The sequence below is a fragment of the Chiloscyllium plagiosum genome, chromosome 50 (genome assembly GCF_004010195.1).
Source record: "Chiloscyllium plagiosum isolate BGI_BamShark_2017 chromosome 50, ASM401019v2, whole genome shotgun sequence".
NCBI classification, from domain to species: Eukaryota; Metazoa; Chordata; class Chondrichthyes; order Orectolobiformes; family Hemiscylliidae; genus Chiloscyllium; species Chiloscyllium plagiosum.
In genome coordinates this window covers 2,219,335-2,231,654 of record NC_057759.1, presented here as the reverse complement: position 1 = coordinate 2,231,654, position 12,320 = coordinate 2,219,335, and the positions used below count along the sequence as shown (strand labels likewise).

The window sequence follows — 12,320 nt, the reverse complement described above, 5'->3', positions numbered from 1 at the left end:
GATAACCATGAGGCAGCAATAATCAAGGATAGAATATCAGTACCAAAAGGTTGATAGGCTCCTGGTAGCTCATTGGTATTTAATGTAGCTTTTCAATGCAAGGTTTACACACTGATATCTGACTGGCTGTTTGAGGATAAAACAAATTTTCATTGTACACCATCGGCGTTTTGAATATATACCTGAATCTGCATTGCCTACCGTTATTATGAGGTTCTGTCTGCCCTCTTGGGTGGGTGTAAAAGATCCCACTGCCACTATCCGGGGAAAAGTGGGTGGAGTCAGGGACTTCTCCCAGGGCCCTGTAACAAGGACCCTGAGCCATCAATGCGATACGCACACATCCAGTCCGCAGCGTTGTCACCTTCCTACTTGTGGGATCTTGCTGTGCGCTAATTGAGCAGTTATTCCCACGTGACGATCTTTCAATAAAGTTGCGGTGAAGTGGAAAAGGCTTTGGAACATTCAGAATTCCCGATACCCGCACAGTAAAAGGTTTGATCATGGGACGAAGCTCCTCCGTTACGGGAGCCTGGCTCCAAGGGAATGTAAACTGCCCCCTGTTGGATGGATGGTCAGTTTGCGACTGTTCAGAGATGGGTTCATTCTCAAAGTGCTCAGTTCAAAGGCACTTATGGAGAGTTTGAAGAAGGGTCACTGGACCTGAAACATTCACACTGTTTCGCTCTCCACAGGTGCTGCTAGACCTGCTGTGTTTCTCTAGCTGTTTGTGGTTTTCCCTGGGTCCGATTTCCAGCATCCACATTCTTTGTTTTGTTTTATCGAAGGAGAGCTTCTTGCTCTCTGGACTGCCTCAGGCAAGAGCTGTACTCGGCCCGGGTGGAGGCTCAGTCTTCATCAGTTCAAGGACAATGTGGAACTGTGTAAATCGGGTGGATTTTAACCTAAGTGTTCTAACGTCTTGACATAACATGTAAGAACACATCAGAGAATAAGGCACACATAGGGTCAGCGATCACTCAGTAATTTATAGAACATTTACAAAACACAATTATCATAGACATTAATTGTACATACTCAAAAACATAATGGTTCAGCCGTTTCAGGAAAATTGTGGGTGGCTCTTATAAGAGCCTTTGGGTTGTGGATGTGTGTGTTTCAGTGCAGTGCGGTCCCTCACTTGGAGCTGGTGTACTTGGTCACCGCCTTTGTACCCTCCGACACGGCGTGCTTGGCCAGCTCCCCGGGCAGCAGCAGCCGCACGGCGGTCTGGATCTGCCCTTCGCTGGCGCCCTCTTCACCGCTTTCTTCGCGCCCTTCTTGGAGGCTTGCTGTGCTTTCTTTTCCTCAGCCATAGCGCCGCTCACTCTCAGATACAGAATAAGGGAAAGCGGCCTCGGAGCCCGTTCTTTCTCGACTGACGGCGGCAGCAATGAAGGATGGGGGAAAGAACAGTCACTGATTGGGTAGTTTATGCAACAGTCAAACATTTTTGTTTAATATCTCTGTGACGGGCCAGTGTGGGATTCAGTGTCTGCAACGACATGTGAAGTAGCAGTGGATTCTGACCCTCTCATTCTGACTGAGGGAGATTTGCTTTTTAATCTGTGACACAGAAAGTGACTGTGGTGTTGGCTCTCTAACTTTTGCTCGTTGTTACGATGATGTAGAAGTGCAGGGGTGTGTTTCTAGCCTAGCATGTCCTCTGTACCAGCTGTAATTAACAGAGCTTGTCACTTTCTGATACATCCACAAAATTACAGAATTGACAATTTTATCTGGATTTGCTGTTATCTTTTATTGCTGACAAGTCAGTTGTACTCACTCTGAGCTGCCTTTTGTCAATTACAGCTATTTGAACACAGTACTTTTGACAATTTTAATTGTAACTACTATTTTATTCGGCTCATGGCAATCTCTTGTTCATAAGTATTTTATTTAGTTGTCCCACTGACTGTCTTTTCTGGATTACATTGTGAACTATACTTGCTGTTCAGAGTTGCAGGTTTTTTGAGGGTTAGTTTGCCCTATCCCTCTCCACCTCTACGTGAAAATGGGAATATGGTTATCAGTCTGTCCCTGCCAGTTACTATCATGTGAATATAAAAGAATAGCAATCAGTCTCTACCTGTCTGTTTCTACAATATGAATATGAAAGTGTATTTATAAATCTGTACCTGACAGTTTCTGTGGAGTGAATGTATAAATGCAGTTATCAAAGTGTCATTGGTGGTTTCTGCTGTGTGAATGTGACAGTCTTATTCTTTACCTGTACCTGTCAGGTTTTGCAATGTGAAGCTGGGAGTGTGGTTATCAAACTGTACCTGATACTTTCTGTTATACAAATGTGAATGTCTGGTTATTCAGTTACAACAACATTTCTGTTCAATGAATGAGTGATTGTGGTTATCAACTTTTCCTGTCAGCTTCTGCTATATGAATACCCGAGATATGAATATCAATCTGTACTTGCCAGCTTCTGCTCAGTAAAGTGGTGAGGGCCATTACTGACCTGTACCTGTCAGTTTGTGCTGCGTGAAGGTGAAAGTTTAGGTATCAATCCATAACTGACAGTTTCTAATATGCAAATATTGAAATATAGCTGTTAACCTGTTCTAGTCAGTTTCTTCTGTGCGGGTGTGACTACCCATCTATGCCTGTCATTTTCTGCTATGTGAATGTATGAATGCAGGTGCCAGTGTATTCCTCTCAGTTTCTGCTGTGTCATAATGTGAATTTAATTATTGATCTATCACTGTCAATTCCTGCTTGGCGAGTGTGAGTGTAGTTATCAAAACCTGAGAGGTACATTTGGATATGTGAAACCAGGAGTGTTATTATTAATCTGTTCTGGTCACTTTCTGTTTTGTGAATATGAGAATGTAGTTATCAACTTATACTTGTCAGTTTCAGCATTGAGATTGTGGTTGTTGTATTCCGTTTCTGTCAGTTTCTTTGTTGTCAACACTTGAGTGTAGTTGTCAATTCTTTACCTGTCATATTCTGCTCTTTGAATATGTGTGTGTTTATCAATCTGCACCTGTCACTTCCTTATGTGACTGTTGCTATCAGTCTCTACCTGTCAATGTAATCCGTAGCCAATATGTCCATGTCAGTTACTGCAATGAGAATGTGTGACTGCAGTTATTAAGATGCATTTCTCAGTCACCATTATGTGAAAATCAGTGTGTAGTTATCAAGCTATGACTGTCATTTTCTGTTGCAAACATACGAGTGCACATTCCGATCTTGGCCTCTCAGTTTCTGCGATGTCAATTTAGTTGTTGATCTATAACACTTAGTTCCTGCTTGGTGAATGCGTAGGTGTAGTCATCAATATGATCTAGTCAGATTCTGCTCTGTGTATATGTAAGTTTGTTGTAAATTTGTTTATGTTATTTTCTGCTCTCTGAGTATTTGAATGTAGTTACCAATCTATCCCTGCTATGTGATTATGAGAGCATTGTTATCAAAGTGTATCTGTCACTTTCTGCTCGGTGAATGTGTTAACTATTTTTAATCACCCAGTGCTTCTCAGTTTTTGCTGAGTCCAGGTATCAATCTATGTCTACCAGTTTCTGCTGTCCATATCAATCTGTACCTGTCAGATTCTTTAATGAGTATGTGAATGCAGTTATCGATCTGTACCTGCCAAGTTCTGTTCTAGAATCTGAGAGTCCAGTTATTAACCTGTTTTTGATGTGTGAATACCTTGATCAAACTGTACCTGTCAATTTACGTGTAATTATCCTTCTATCCCTGTCAGTTTATGCTACATGCATCTGGTAGTGTTATTATCAATCTGCACCTATCAGTTTCTGCATTGTGGATATGACAGTGCAGTTATCAATCTTTCTCTGACATTTACTGCGAAATGCATACATGAGTGTACTTACCAATCTGTCTTTGTCAGTTTCTGGTTTGTGAATGTGTGAATGTATGTACTACTCTGTACCTGTCAGTTTTTGGGATGTGAGTGTGTAAGTTTAGTTATGAACCTGTCTCTGACAGTTTCAGCTATGAGAATGTTAGTATTGTTATCTGTCTCTAACTGACAGTTTCTGCTGTATCAATCTGTGAATTTAGGGACCAATCTGTCCTGTCAGTCTCTGGGTTTGTGGATATACAAATGCAGTTTTCAATTTGTTCCTATCAAGTTCTTCTGTATGAATATGTGAATGTAGTTGTCCATGTTTACCTACAGCTTTAGCTACATAATATCAATATATAGCTACTAATAATATACCTGCCGGTCTCTATAATATGAATGTGTGAGTTTACTCACCAGCCTGTCCCTTTCTGTTTCTGTTCTGTTCATCCAAGAATGTTTATATTAATCTGTAACTGTCAGATTGTGCTGTGTGAATGTGACCGTCACTTTCTGTCTCTCCGCGTCAGTTTTGTCATGTGACCAAGTGAGTGTCATCAACATGCCCCTGTTAATTACTGCAATGTGAATGTATGATTGTAATTATCAACCTGTACCTATCAGTACCTATCAGTGAGGAAAGTGCAGGTTTTAGTCTATGACTCTCAGATTCTGCTGTGCGAATATTCAATTGCAGTTATCAATTTGTCCAGGCCAGTTTGTTACGTGAATCTGTGTGTGTCGTTATCAATCTGTACCTATCCATGTCCGCTCTGTGAATGTGGGTGTATTCATCAATGTGACGATATCCGTCCCTGCAATGTGAAACCAAGAGGGTATTATTCTTTCCCTATCAGGCTCTGCTCTGTTAATTAGAGTGTTTGGTTATCAATCTGTTACTCTCAAGTTTTGGTTTTGTGAATGCATTGATCAGTCTGTACCTGACAGTTCCTGTTAGGAGTGTATCTGACAGTTTGGTTTTGGCTAGTCCCTGTCAGATTTTGCTGTGTGAATATGTAAATGTACATACCAATCTATTCCTGTCCGTTTTGCTTGTTGAATATTATATGTAATTGTCATTTTATTCTGGACCAGTTCTGCTGTGCAAGTAAGAGAATTATATAAACAACCGTCCCCGTCAGTCTGTGCAATATGAATGTGTGAGCGTATTTATCAATCTTTCCCTGTCAGTTTCCGCAAGGTGAATGTGCGTGTTATTATCAATATATGCATGTAAGATTCTGCCTTGTGAATATTTGAGTGTCCTTATTAAATTGTACTTGTCAGAAACCTTTCTCTGCATATATGGGACTGTATCTGTCAGTTTCTGCATTGTGAATATGTGAGCACAGGTTTGAATCTATGCTGATCAGCCTCTGCCGAGGCAATGTGTGAATGCAGTTATCAAAATGTACCTGTCAGATTCTGATGTGTGAAACTGAGTGTAGTTATCAATCTGTTCCTGTGAGTTGATGCTATGTGAAAGTGTGGCTGTTGTTATTAATCTGTTCCTGTCAGTTCCTGTTATGTGACTATGAGAGTGTAATTAGCAATCTGTCTCTGTCAGTGTCACCTCTGTGTATCTGAGAACATAGTTATTAATCTGTACTTATCAGTTTTTAGATCTGAATGTCAGTGTAGTTACAAACCAGGACCTAGCAGTTTGAGCTATGAGAATGTGTGGGTTGTTATCAGTCTCTACTTGGAGGAGAAAGTGAGGTCTGCAAATGCTGGAGATCAAAGTTGAAACTTTATTGCTGGAACAGCACAGCAGGTCAGGCAGCATCCAGGGAACAGGAGATTCGACGTTTCGGGCACAGGCCCTTCTTCATTCCTGAAGAAGGGCCTGTGCCCGAAACGTCGAATCTCCTGTTCCCTGGATGCTGCCTGACCTGCTGTGCTGTTCCAGCAATAAAGTTTCAACACATCAGTCTCTACTTGGCAGTTTCTGCTATTTCAATATGTGAGTTTAGTTGTCAACCTGGACCCAGACTCTGGCTTACGAATACGTAAATATAGCTATCCATCTGTATCTGACAGTTTCTGCTTGGTGAATATGACAGTGTATTTATCAATCATTCCTCATCAGTATTTGTGCTGTGAATATGTGAATGAGATTGTCAATTTGTAAACCTGTCAGTTTCTGCTCTGTGAATATTGAAATATAATTATTAATCTCTATCTGTCAGATTCTGCTCTGTGAATATGTGAGTGCAGTCATCAATCTGACTGTTTCTGTCATGTAAATGTTTGAGCATAGTTATCCATCTATGCATGTTAGTTTCTGCAGTGTGAATGTGTGAGGGTGAACTGGTCAATTTCTGCTAGGTGAATGTGAATACACTTTTCATTATATACCTGTGAGATTCTGTGATGTGATTATGTGAGTGTTGATATCAAACTGTAACTGACAGGTTTTGCAATCTGAACGTGTGAATGTTGTTATCAATCTGTTCCTACCCGTTTCTGATGTTGTGAACCTGAGTGTAATTATTCATCTGTAACTCTCCTTTTCGCTTCAGTGAATATGAGAGTGTGGTTATCAATCTGTCTTTATGAAGTGAACATCCCAATATAGTTATCAATATTGATATGTCAGTTTCTGCTATGTGAATGTGCGTGTGTATTTCCCAATCTATCCCTGTCAGTTTCGGTTCTCTGTATCTGATATTAACACTTGGCCATAGCTTTCTCATTTGGTAATGCCTGAATGCCTTTAGCAATATGTATGTCAGTTTCTGTAAATATGAATGTGTGGGTAAAGTTATCAATTTATGACTTGTCAGTTTATGCTCTGTGAATATGAGAGTTTCATTGCCATCTGTACCTGTCAGTTTGTTTTAAGTGAATGAATGAGGGTATTTGTCAACCTGTTCCTGTAAGTTTGTGTTGTGAATGCATCAGTGTAGCTATCAGTCTGCATCTGTCAATCCCTGCTCAGTGAATGAGAGAGTGTAGTTACCAATATATACCAGTGAGATTCTGTTCTGTAGTTTTGAAGTTATCAAACTGTACTTGACAGTGTTTTTTTCTCTGTGAATATGAAAGTGTGTTTATAAATATTTACCTGTTAGTTTATGCTATAAGAAAGTTCTTGTAGTTATCCACCTGTGCCTGGCAGTTTCTGCTATCTGAATACACGAATGCAGGTGTCAATCTATGCCTCTCAGTTTCTGCTACATGATTGTGTGACTGCAGTTATTAATCGATCCCTGAATGTTTCTGCTTGTAAAAATGTCAACATATTCATTAAATCATACCTGTCATTTTCTGCAATATGAATGTAAAAATTGAGTTAACAATCTGTATCAGCCAGTTTCTGCTATGTGAATGTGAGTACCATTATCAATCTGTACCTGCCAGTTTTTGCAATATGAATGTGTACGTACAGTTAGTGATCTGTTCCTGTCAGTTTCTGCTCTATGAATTTGAGAGTGTACTTACCAATGTGAAGCTGTTAGGTTCAGCGACGTGAATGTGAATAGGGAAGGCAATGGGCCTGGTCATATTATCACTGGATTATTAAATCAAGAGAGTAACGTTCTGTGCATCCAGGTTCAAATACCATCATAGCAGAGGATGGAATTTTAATTCAATAATAATCTGAAAATAAGAGTTTAATGCCAATTCTCAGGGAAAAAAAAATCAGAACCTTTAGGGAACAAAACTTGCTATCCTGACCTGGTCTGGTCTACATGGAATGAGGGATAGTCAAGTGATGCACACATCCCAGGAATGAAGAAAACAAAAAAAAATGTGGGAATGCAGTTATCAATCTGTCCCTGCTAGTTTCTGATTTGTGAATGGGAATAAAGTTATCAGTATCTGTTACTTTCTGCAATGCTAATGTAGGACTGCAGTTATTAAGCTGTGCCAATTGATCTGTCTGCTACATCAATATGTGAGAGTCTATCTGTACCTGTCAGATTTTGCAAGGTGAATGAGAAAGTGTAGTTATTAATCTACACCTGTCAGTTTCTGCAAGGTGAATGTGAGTTTTGTTAACAATATGTACCTGTCAGATTCTGTTCTCTGAATATGAGATTGCAGTTACTAATGTACACCTGTCAGATTCTGGTTTATGAATACAAGTGTGTAATTATCATTCTCTCCCATCGGTTTCTCATATTCAAATAGTGAGTTTAGTTATCAGTCTGCCTCTGTGGAGGCTAGTAAACTTGGGGAAATAAATGTTGGTGTCTTGAAAACAGTCCTCATGACAGAAGGAGGTGCAGGAGGGCGTAAAAGTACATAAAGATGGCTAAATCTCTGGGAACTGATCAAGTGAATCCCAGGACATTGCAGGAAGCTGGGGAATTTATTGTGGGGGCCCTATCAGAAGTATTTCTATCACCAACAGTGATTGGTGATATGCTGGAGGACAGGAGGTTGGCTAATATTGCGTCTTTATTTAAGAAAGGCTGTTCAAAGAAATCTAGGTTAAAAATCACACAACACCAGGTTATAGTCCAACAGGTTTAATTGGAAGCACACTAGCTTTCGGAGCGACTCTCCTTCATCAGGTGGTTCATCACCTGATGAAGGAGCGTCGCTCCGAAAGCTAGTGTGCTTCCAATTAAACCTGTTGGACTATAACCTGGTGTTGTGTGATTTTTAACATTGTACACCCCAGTCCGAATCAAAGAAATCTAGGAATTTAGACTGATGAGTCTTACATTGGTGGGGGATAAGTTATTGTTGTTTATGTTATGTGAATGTGAGTGTGCAGTTATTAATCTGTCCCGGTCAGTTACTGGAATGTGAATGGGTCACTGTAGTTATCAAGCTGTAACAGTCTGTTTCTGCCATGTGAGTATGAGGATCATCATGCATCCATACTTTCAGTTTCTGATGGTGAATGTGTAGCTAGAGTTGTCATTCTAAACGTGTTAGTTTCTGCTTTATCAATCTGTAAGTATAGTTATCAATGTGTACTTGTTACATTCTGCTCTGTTATTAGTTATCAAACTGTACCTGTCAGTTTATGCAATGTGAAACCGGGAGCGTTATTCTGGGAGTCTGTTCCTGTCAGTTTCTGCTTTGTGGATATAATAGATTTGTTATCAAGCTTTCTATGATAGTAAGTACTCTGCGAATGTGTGCGTGCATTTATCAATCTGTCCCTGTCAGTTTCTGTGTTGTGAATATGTGAATACATTTATCAATATCTCCTTGACATTTTCTGCTATTTGTGTATGTGAGTGTCGTTACCAATTGGTACCTATCTGTTCCTGCAATGGGAATATGAGAGTTTAGTTATCAATATTTGGCTGTCTATGCTATTATGTTGGGGAGGGCTCAGAAGAGATTTACCAGGATGTTGCTGGGAATGGAGGGTTTGAGTTATCGGGAGAGAATGGATTGACTGGGACAGTTTTCACTGGAGTGCAGTAAGTTATAAAGACTTATAAGATCATGAGGGGTATGGATGAGGTGATTGGCAGGTGTCTTTTCCCTAAAGTGGGGGATTTCAAGACTCAGAGGCATATTTTTAAAAAGGTATGGGGGCATTTTTTTTTTTTTACAAAGAGCATGGTTCGTATGTGGAATGAATTTCCTGAGGAAGTGGTGGATGTGGGTACGGTTATAGAAATCATTGAGATCAGTACACAAACAAGAAATGTTTGGAGGTATATCAGCCATGTGCAGGCAGCTGGGACCCCTTTGTTTTTGGGATCACAGTCGGTATGGACTCGTTGCACCAAAGGGTCTCTTCCTGTGCTGTATGACTATTTCCTCTCTGTGAATGTATGAAAGTAGCTATCAATCTACATATGCCAACCTTTGCTTTGTTAATCTGAGAGTCTCATTATCAATCTACGACTGTCAGTTTTTGCTATGTGAATGTGAGAGTGTGGTTATCAATCTGTACCTATCAGTTTTTCTCACAGTGAATTTATTTTATGTAATGGAAAAGCAATGGATTAAGTAACCCCTATAGTGCAGAGTCTAACTGGGAGGAATGGTATTAAGGGTTGTTCTTCAGGTTGCCATCAGCTTTTCTCACAGTGACATAATTTTATGAATAATAATGAGAAATTGATGGGTGTTAAGTTCCTTTTATATTGTCTAAAGGGAAAGGCAATGAACACGTAATCTGTATTGCAGCTAAGTGACCACAGTATTCCTTCGACTGGACTGAGAATTATCTAATTCATATCAATATTCTATTGTGAATGTTACATAACTCTGCGGTATGATGGGGCAAGCCATTAGTGGTACCCTTATAATGCTCTATGGTGGGGATGAGGAAAGCAAAAGGACTTGTAATTTCTGTCAGACAGTAGAGAAGAACTAAACCATCAAGGCAAATTTATTAAACATGGTTGAACACTCCTTGCAAAATAAAATGAGAAACTTTACAAATTACCAGATTTCAGATTCTTTCTCTACTGGTTTAAAAGGTTCTTATTTGATTACATTGTTAATTTGGAGAAATGACATTCTGTTTTCTTGTATTATTTCATAGGGAGGGTCAATGGGAATGTGGGCACTTTGTACAAAATTGAAGTGAACTTGGAAACAAAGAGCCGAGAGAAAGTATGATTTTGATTCCTGCAATGTGAGCAAGTTGAGAATGATGTTGAGATAAAGGTGGGCTTGGCAGATCTTCTGCTGCCATGACACACTTATTGAAATGGAATGCTGGCTGAATGGGATGAGAATGGTCAGGTGCTTGTTTTTGTCTGACATCTACTTGATCAGCTCTGCGACTGTGGAAATATTCTATGCTCTGACAGCAGTAACATACCTGGTGTTTGTGAGAAGCAGTTGGTCAAACTTGACTTTGTAACAAGGGAAAATTACATCGTTTTGGTCCATTTCCTGGAGGGATACAAAAGATATAACTTGTGTAAATCAACCTAAACTGAGTTAGGAAAAATCAACTTGATCCATGTAGAAATCAGCTCATAAACATTCAGGTATGTTTAACTGAGCAATTCAAAAGGATCTGGTTTTGATTCCAATCTTGTCCTGAGTTGTTTCTTTTTTTTTTACCTGCCGTTCTGCAGCAGTTGAGCGAGCCCAAGAAACTAACCAGAACATTCATGAATGGGAAATACTGAGGCAGCTGCAATGCTTACACAGTTCGAACTCCAGTTCGCAATACAGTAACCATTTAAATAAATAACAATGGGCGCTATTTCTAATGTTTCAGTGGAAACTTTTAATCTGTTGACTCGAATAGTGTACTTTATAGGTTTATCATAAAACTGATCAGTGTTTCCAGTATTCACTGCCCAATGTCAACAAACAACGGGGAACAGAAGCCAAATCATGAATTTAGATTAGATTAGATTAGATTACTTACAGTGTGGAAACAGGTTATCATAAAACTGATCAGTGTTTCCAGTATTCACTGCCCAATGTCAACAAACAACGGGGAACAGAAGCCAAATCATGAATTTGCATCAACGTTCAGAGGATTGTAAACCCCAAGAATGTCCCACAGCAGCTTCTTCCCGCTCTGCCTCCCTCAGCAGGCACACACACAGCCCGAGAAAGGCCTCTCTCTTCCCCCCAGCCCGCTCACTCCAAGTTCCGGGACCAGTTCCTGCTCCGCTCGGCCTCTTACAAACAGCCCCCGGTTCTCCCTGAACTCACCCCGAATCAATCCCGGTCTCGGAGCCCCCTCTGTGTCCCAGGCTCCCATCCCGATGTGCTGCTGGAAGGAGCCTGCTGTTCCCTCGCTTCCCTGGGCGCTGATCTCTCCATTACGGTCTGTTTCAAACAAACCTCTAGCACTCACTGAGTAAATGCTACTCAATGGCAGCGCTGGGGGAGGGCCTCACGCATGCGCTCCTCTGCTCGGGAACAATACCCATGGGGGGGGTGCTCTCCAAATGCCTCCCAGAAACAAATATCAATTGGTCATTTCCCCAATTCACTTTTCACTCACTTTGACGAAAGGAGCTGGGGTTTTGGGGAAACGGCAGGGAACGTTTCAAGCTGGGACATTGTCCCTTTATAAAGCTCCAATGGAGTTCATTCCCGGGTCATGTTAATAACTCCACCCTCCGGCTCTCTCACAATCTGATCAGGGGGCGGAGAAGCTGGCGGCCACTCGGCCCATCCCCTGTGCTCCCCCATTCGATAACATATGGTCAGATCGAATGTTAACTGTGGTATTTAATCCTGCTGACCCCTCATCCACAAATATTAACTCTTTTCCCAAAGTAACATACAGAGAGATGGAATACGTGGACCATTCTTACGAAGGAGAAAATTACTGATGGAGAGAGTTTTGCACCACAGTGTCTGAGCTTATTTCTGGGTCAGGAGGCCCGTGCAAAAGTCAAGACCAGGTGTGCAACAACATCTCTGAGACTCGATTTAGTTTGTCGTGGATGAAAGATTTTAGTGTCACGTATGCTGCAGACAGAAACCTTGTGATGTATTGTACGCCAGCTGTTTTTGTTTATTCACTCCTGGGACGTGGATGTCGCTGGCTGAAGGCCCCTTTGAGAAGGGGGTGGTCAACGACCTTCAG

General features: G+C 40.8%; 1 long non-coding RNA gene across 1 annotated transcript; it reads right to left on the bottom strand.

The window, feature by feature from the left end:
- Nucleotides 1-1,244: 1,244 nt before the first annotated feature.
- On the bottom strand, nt 1,245-11,475 carry LOC122544660. The gene is made up of 3 exons (XR_006310421.1): nt 11,435-11,475; nt 10,581-10,654; nt 1,245-1,675 (listed from the first exon to the last, which is right to left on the bottom strand). It is a non-coding gene; the product is annotated as an uncharacterized LOC122544660 (long non-coding RNA).
- Nucleotides 11,476-12,320: the final 845 nt, after the last annotated feature.